At 57.0% G+C, this 7,401-nt stretch overlaps 1 pseudogene; it reads left to right on the top strand.

Annotated features, from left to right (window-relative positions):
• The first annotated feature begins 4,981 nt into the window (after positions 1–4,981).
• Positions 4,982–6,980, top strand: LOC120709093 (annotated as a pseudogene).
• Positions 6,981–7,401: the final 421 nt, after the last annotated feature.

The following is a 7,401-nucleotide window of genomic DNA, read 5'->3' as shown; positions in this document are numbered from 1 at the left end:
GCGGCTATGTCACCCTATCTAATCACACATGCATGTACAGTTTTGCTTACTTGCGCCCATTATCCTCCAATTGATCCGAATACTTAAACGCCCTTCTCGTTTTGTTGGGACCCGTTAGTTTAAGGCGCCGTGGGCACACCTACTGACAGTGAACTTTCTTCGGCCCCGGCGGGCCAGCCCTCTGCTGGACACCACACATTGCATCAAGAGGTAGCTAGCTTAACCAAAGACGGGTAACATGCATGTGGGCCGATCATCTATCCGATCCCCGGATTTGTGGCTACGAAATTCGCAACGTCTAGCTGCTAATACACATGCTTATTATGCAAACATATAGTATATTCTTAATTTCTGTTTTATATTTTTTTTCTTTTTCTAGAAAAACAGAAGAGTCGATTGTACTACTGCTGCCTGTGTTCCGGAAGGTGTATGCATGTACCGTGGATTTTTACTTTATTAGGAGAGGTTCGGCAGGAGGATCCGGATAGTACCAAGTTGGTGCAACCAATCGTCCCAGCCATGCACCGACTCCGCCGCCGCCGCCGCCGGTGGGATCATCTGGCGTCATGCATGCTGCGAGCAATTAAATTTGTATCCTTTTAATTTGGCCCTTTTCTTTGCGAGCAAGGTACCAGTCGATCAAGTTTTTTTATTTTTAATACGAATTTTTACTGAAATTACAGATTAATACTCTGGATTCTAGGAATTTCAAAACTAGCTCATGGTCGTCTGATGAGTGGACGAAATCCAAATTTCGTCTGTCTAGTAAATGAAATATGCTAATTTCGTCTGCTGGTTCCACGAAATTTCGCGAGGGAGCGGAAGGGCCGCTTGTCCTTTCCGTCGAGGGGTGGCCTCGAGCGAGGCGGAGACGATCCACTTCCCCGAGGGTAGGCTCCCTACCCTCGAGCGAGGCGGAGTCAGTACGCTCTCTCGAGGGTAGGCTCACTACCCTCGAGCGAAGCGGAAACGTGAGGCGCTTGTCGAGGGTCTCGGCGGGAGGCCCTCGAGCGAGGCGGAGATTGCCCGCGGGTTCGAGGGGGCTCGGAGGGGCCGCACTGTGTACATGGGCTGCGGATTGAGCTTCTTTGAGTCTTTTTCTTTCCTCCGGATTTGGTAAGAGGCTGTAGGACTTCGTGGGCCGTGTTTTGCGTTTAAAGGATGATTTAGTCCTCTGGTTAGGGTGTCCCTAATCATAGTACCCGACACCTCCTTCTTTTGATAAGTTAGTACTGCATGCATGATTGCATGATGATGCTTTTCAGCGCTCTCACGTCGTGGAAACCTAGCTAATTAACTGCTCATGGTGCTCGCGATCTAGAAGCAGTAGTGTCGTCGTTTATTGTATAGTATGCTCTTCTTCTCGTTTGATGTAATTAAGCAGGGCAGAAGAGAAGGCCAAACACTTCTTCCTGCGTCGTCATGTTCGGCGCACGCACTGCGCACACATCTTTTTTTTTCCTTGCTGGGCGAGCTTTATTTTTCTTTTGTAATGTATATACACACACGACACCGCGCACGAATTGGATGAGCTTTGTTTGAGTGGGGGTACAGATCGGACGTGCGCCACTACGAATTCGCACCAAGGGAACCCCCGGTGCACCAAGGAGTGGCTAGTGTTTGGGCTAGCTAGGGCCCCAACCGTGCCCCACATGCCCATCTATGATCTATCGATAGCCCTGAATCCCCTGATCCCTTGACGCGTGCCAACTCACCGGCCGAAGCCGAGGCTGGAACAACAGCACGTACGATCGAACCCCTTGGCCGCGCCCCTGCGCTGCGCGCACGCGCACGCGCACACCAGGCCAGGCCCGTGATCCGGCCGGGGCCAGGCCTGCGGATGAGAGACGAGGGGTGGAGATAGACGACGGGTCGCGGCGCGCGAGAGTCCCGTGCCGTGCGCGCACGCGTGAGCAGCAGGCAGCGGCGTATGGACTGGACGCGCGCGGGGGAGCGGATTGGGTTCGCGAGCCGAGCCAGTGGCGCACCGCGCCTTATCCGCTGGCGCAATCCCGGCGCGGCCTCCGGGTTGGCCGCGCGCGGCTCATCGCCACGGCATCCACGCGCGCGGCGCGGCATGCACGGCCTCACCACCCGCCCGGGCTCGCTAGCCGGCTAGCCCTCCACGTTCGCCCGCCTGGGCCGCACCTTCTTCTTCTGGGTCGTCGACCAGATCGAGATCCTCATCAGCTAGTGCTAGAGCGCGGCGCGGCGTTCCCCTTAATTTCTGACCAGTTGCGGCGCTCGGGTGTTGAGATTTCGTGTGCACATGGTGAAACGAAACGGGGAACGGAAGAGGCAAAATAGAAAACGAACAAGGCGGCGAAACGCCTGCCTGGAATGAGATGAAAATATCGTGGCGCTAGCTTGTCCGTGGTTGGGTTTCTCTGGTGGTCTGGTTCGATGTCTCTGATGTGAGCCAAGTGGAGAGCATTCGTGGCTGCCGGGATAGCAACGGGTAGTTATGGGACAAGCTGTGGGTTCTGTCGAGCCAGCGTGACTGAAAGGCCGGAAAAAAAATAGCGGCGACGGTTATATCGTTCGTATTAATTAGTGGCTAACCCTATGTGTTTGTGGCCGGTTAATAAGTGGGTTTACTTTACTTATTTAAAAGCTGGGTCCTTCAATTTTTTCTATCTCAAGGACCCTTTACGCGTAGCAATCGATGGAGAGACTACTAGACGTTAGAGTTTCGTCAGCATTTTTTCACACGAAAAATCTCCCCGAGCGCATTCTCAGCCGTAACGCAAAATCGTCGTACTCTCTCCCCATCTCGTCAGTCTGCCTCCGAAGGAGATGACCAGCATTGTACATTGCTACGCTACGATGTTTTTTTTGAGTAGAGGATTGCCATGATTACATTGCCTCTGTCCCTCTCTCCTCTCAGAGAGAGAGAGAGAGGGAGGGAGATCCGGTTGCTGACTACGGTCTCCATGAATTAGGCAGGCGTGCATCGGCGAAAGATACTGGCGAGAAGCACCCGAGTCGATACAGACCCTCTGGTCTCGATCGTTCCAAGTGCCTTGTCCTGATGTCCACACGGATCGGAGCGCTACCCTTCGCCATCTTCTCGAAAGAATTTGGCGGTTCCCCCCTCCCCGCACACCATACGGATCGCATGCAGGCAGCCAGGTGTGCCTGCAGGAAAGGAGATAATGGAGCGGCCTGAGCCACTCCCCCGCGACTACTCACCACCCGCTGCTGCTGGGTTGCTGGGCGCTGACCGTGCCCGCTGCGCATGGGAATCAACCCTGCTGATCTCTCGTGAAGGCCGTGGTGCCGCCCCGCCCCGCCCCGCGACGATGCTCTCCTTGGCCGTAGCTGCGGTGGAGCGGATGGATGGGGGGGTAGACAAGTGAATGCGCGGGGGAGGGGGACGGACGGACATGGCAACGGGTGGGGGCAATAAAGGCCATGTTTGGTTAAAATCACGAAAACTTTTGCACAAAAAGATGAATGCATGCATAAAGTACTAAACGAAGTTTATTTGCAAAACCTTTTTAGAAATGGGTGTAATTTTTCGAGACGAATCTAATGAACCAAGTTTCATCATGATTGGCTACAGTGATGCTACAGTAACCGCGCTCAATCATCCTCTAATCGTATGGTCAAAGGCCTAATTAGCTAGAGCAACTGCTACAGTACCGCAGTTGTGGAGGTAATTTTGTAATTAGACTTTATTTAATACCACTAATTAGTGATCAAAGCTTCATTTCTCTCTCGTCAAAACTTTTCTACACTCTAACCAAACATGGCCAAAGAAGGCTGAGGGGGGCCAGGTCAGAGGGCGGCAGCCAGGCCGGGGAGGCGGGGAGGGACCCGAGGCCGGACACATGGAGCGCACCGCATCAGCATCGCGCCATGCGCCCGTTGTGGTCTGGTCGACCCACCCACCCGAGACCAGACGAGGAGGCCCGACCCAACCCAACCACCCGCCACCGCCACCGCCACCGCCACCGCCACCGCCGGCCGGCCGCGGCCGGCCGAGCTGAGCTCACCGCTCGCTTGTGAGCTCACTCGCATTCAGCCAGGGCAGGGCAGGGGGCCGCCCGGCCGGCCGGGAGCTCCCGCCAGCGCCCACCTGCCTCACCGATGCGGAGAAAAGGAGGCCTCCCTCGTCCTGTTCCACGCGCGGCCGCATGTGCCTCCGCGCCGGGCATCGGCGACTCGCCAGCGCCAGCGCCACCCCCTCACGTGCCGCGCCTGATAAACTAGCCGCTGCGATTCCCCATCGGGAAATATTTTCCGCATGTACACTGCACGATGACAAGCTCTCTTTTTTTTTAAGAGAAAAAAGGAATCGCATATGCCAGGAGTCATCTGCTCTGTTTTTTAGATCAAATCATTTGCTTTTTTTGGACATTGCATTCCCCCATTCCGTGGCTATAACGCTTGATATCTTATAAAAAATAAAGAGAAAAGAGAGAGGGATAATCTAATAAGCAGGCAGAGCCGCAGAGGGCAGCAGGCCAGGACAGCATTATTCATCAGCAACTGCTACGAGCGGAACGAGCATACAGTACTGCAGAGGTACTCTGTATACTGTACGAGTGCCATTATACCATACCCCCGCATTCTGACTGTACTCTCAATGAAAATTTAGAAAAAAGAAAATGCAAAAAAAGAGAGACTGTTACGGCCGTAACGTAACAGTGAGTAAAAGCAAACGCCTACCATCGTCAATAAAGAAGAGGAAACTCCATGGCACCGTCCTGGTTTCCGCAGGCTTTCTTTCACAAAAGCTGGCGGTAAAAAGGACGCAGCCAATAGCATTGACGCGTTTCATTCAAGAGCTGGGCGCGCATAGAGAGAGTTCATGCGGTTGCGGTCAGCTCAGGCCCCGGGCCCACTGGCAGGGCGCAACTAAAAGCTGTAAAAAAAATTGAAGCAACTCCCAAAGCCTCATCTCCCGACAGTCCGGGCCCACGCCGGCCCACGGTACGGCAGAAACGCTCCCGCTCTATATAAAAAGCCCCTCTGCCTGCTCGCCCTTTTCCACACAAGCACCGCACCGCGCTCCCCTGTCGTCTCGCCCTCGCCCCCCGCGGCCGTTTCACCCGCTTCCCCCGCCTGCGCGCGCTCCCCGTCCGTCTCCGGCGGCGACGACGACGAAGAACCGCGGGGACAGAGAAACAGAGAGATGAGGACTAGGAGCGGTTCCCTGTATTCCAACAACGGAGGCGAGGCCGCCGTGGGGCAGAAGAGGAAGAGGACGGCGTCGCCGATGGGGCAGTCGGCCGTCGCCGGCGAGTGCGCCGGCGGCGGGCGGAGGAAGAGGCTCGCGAGAGGGCCGGACTACCTGGACGTGCTCCCCGACGACCTCGTCCTCTCCATCCTGTCCAAGCTCGCCGCCTCCGCCTCGGCGCCCTCCGACCTTGTCTCCGTGCACCTCACGTAGGTCTCCTTGGCTGCTCCTCCTCATCGATCCGCTTTGCTCGCCCATGAGGCGAGAAACCCCTCGTGTTTCTTCGGATTGCAAGCGCTCCCTCTCCCAGTCTCCCCTCGCGCGTTGCAGTATTTGAAATGCGTGGGGGAGTTGGATTGTCTTGCAGTTTACGGAAACATTGAGGCGGGCGGGGTCACGGGGATAAAGTTGCTAGCCACAAGGATTGGCGACTGATGTCTCTCGCGTTTTCAGATGCAAGAGGCTCAACGAGCTCGGCGGGCATGACATGGTGTTCGCCAAGGCCTCGCCGGCGTCGCTGGCCGTGAAGGCGGCAGCGTGGTCGGAGCCGGCGCAGAGGTTCCTCAAGCGCTGTGCCGACGCCGGCAACCTCGAGGCCTGCTACATTCTCGGCATGGTACGCGGCGCCTAGCAACCCTAATAAGATGCTACTAGCAGCGGAGTTGATCGCTGTGTTGATTCTGCGCCTCGATCTTGAGAGCTGACGACGAGCGTCCTTGCTTCTGCCTGCAGATTCGATTCTACTGCCTCGGGAGCCGGAGCAGCGGCGCCGCGCTGCTGGCGAGGGCGGCGGTCGGCGCGCACGCCGCGGCGCTCTACTCACTGGCGGTCATCCAGTTCAACGGCAGCGGCGGCGCCAAGTCCGACCGGGACCCTCCGCGCGGGCGCGGCGCTGTGCGCGCGCGCGGCCGCGCTGGGCCACGTCGACGCGCTCCGCGAGCTCGGGCACTGCCTCCAGGACGGCTACGGCGTGCGGCGCGACCCCCGCCGAGGGACGCCGACTCCTGGTGGCCGCCAACGCCCGCGAGCTCACCCTCGCGCTCGCCGCGGCCGCCGCCTCGCGCCACCCCTTCGCCGCGGCGCTCCCGCTCGGCGCGGCGGTCGAGGGCTCCGGCGGGTGCCCGCTCCTCTCGGACTTCGGGTGGAGCCTCCCCGAGGCGGACCCCCACGCGGCGAACCAGTTCATGGTGGACTGGTGGGCCTCCCGCGGCGCCCAGGCGGCGGCCGCGAAGAAGCCCGCTACAGGCGGCGACGGCGACGGCGCGGAGCTCCGGCTGTGCTCCCACGTCCGGTGCGGGCGGCGCGAGACCCGGCGGCACGAGTTCCGGCGGTGCTCCGTGTGCGGCGCCGCCAACTACTGCTCCCGCGCGTGCCAGGCGCTGGACTGGAAGCGCGCCCACAGGGCGCAGTGCGTTCCCATGGACCGGTGGCTCGCCGCCAACGCCGGCGAGGCGGCCCCGCAGTGACGCTGCGGCGCGCCTCCCCAACGGCTGACCTGACGTACCAGTACTACTACTAGAGTACTAGCCCCTCGGCCCACCGTAGACCCGGTGTAGCGAAGGAAGGAAAGGCGCAGCAGATGGAAATGCACCTCGGCCCTTTTTTTTCCTCTCTTTTGGTCCCTATCCTTTCTCTTTTGCGCCTCTGCTGTCTGGGCGTCGCCTTGTCAGATGTACGTATTCTACTAGGGAAGAGGAGCCGAGGGATACCCGCGCCCGTTTCTGTTTTTTTGAGCTCTTGTTTTGTCTCGGTTAAAGTTACCGCTAGAACTCAAATCCTTATTTTCTTTTTCTAACCGAGGTTGGGAGCCGGTTGAGGTTCCTCTGGATTTTGTCGACTTTCCACGGCCAGGCGGCAGCTCGGCGTTAATCTAAACCTGGTGTGATACCCTTTTAAAAAAAACCTGGGCTGTGTTTAGATGAGGAGAAAAGAGGGAGAAAAAGTCACATCAGTCACTGTAGTACACTGTAGCACTTTTCGTTTGTTTGTGGTAAATATTGTCCTACCATGACCTAACTAGGCTCAAAAAATTCATCTCGCAACGTACATCAAAACTATGCAATTAGTTTTTTTATTTAACTACATTTAGTACTCCATGCATGGGTCGTTTGCAATATTTAATGTTTCGATGTGATAGGGGATGTGATGGAAAGTTTGGGAAGTTTAGAAATTTTGTGGGAACTAAACACACTCCTGGTGTGATTAGCAGCGGCCAT

Source organism: Panicum virgatum, chromosome 5K, assembly GCF_016808335.1.
Source record: "Panicum virgatum strain AP13 chromosome 5K, P.virgatum_v5, whole genome shotgun sequence".
In the NCBI taxonomy this organism is placed as follows: Eukaryota; Viridiplantae; Streptophyta; class Magnoliopsida; order Poales; family Poaceae; genus Panicum; species Panicum virgatum.
This window is presented reverse-complemented; position numbering and strand designations above follow the sequence as displayed.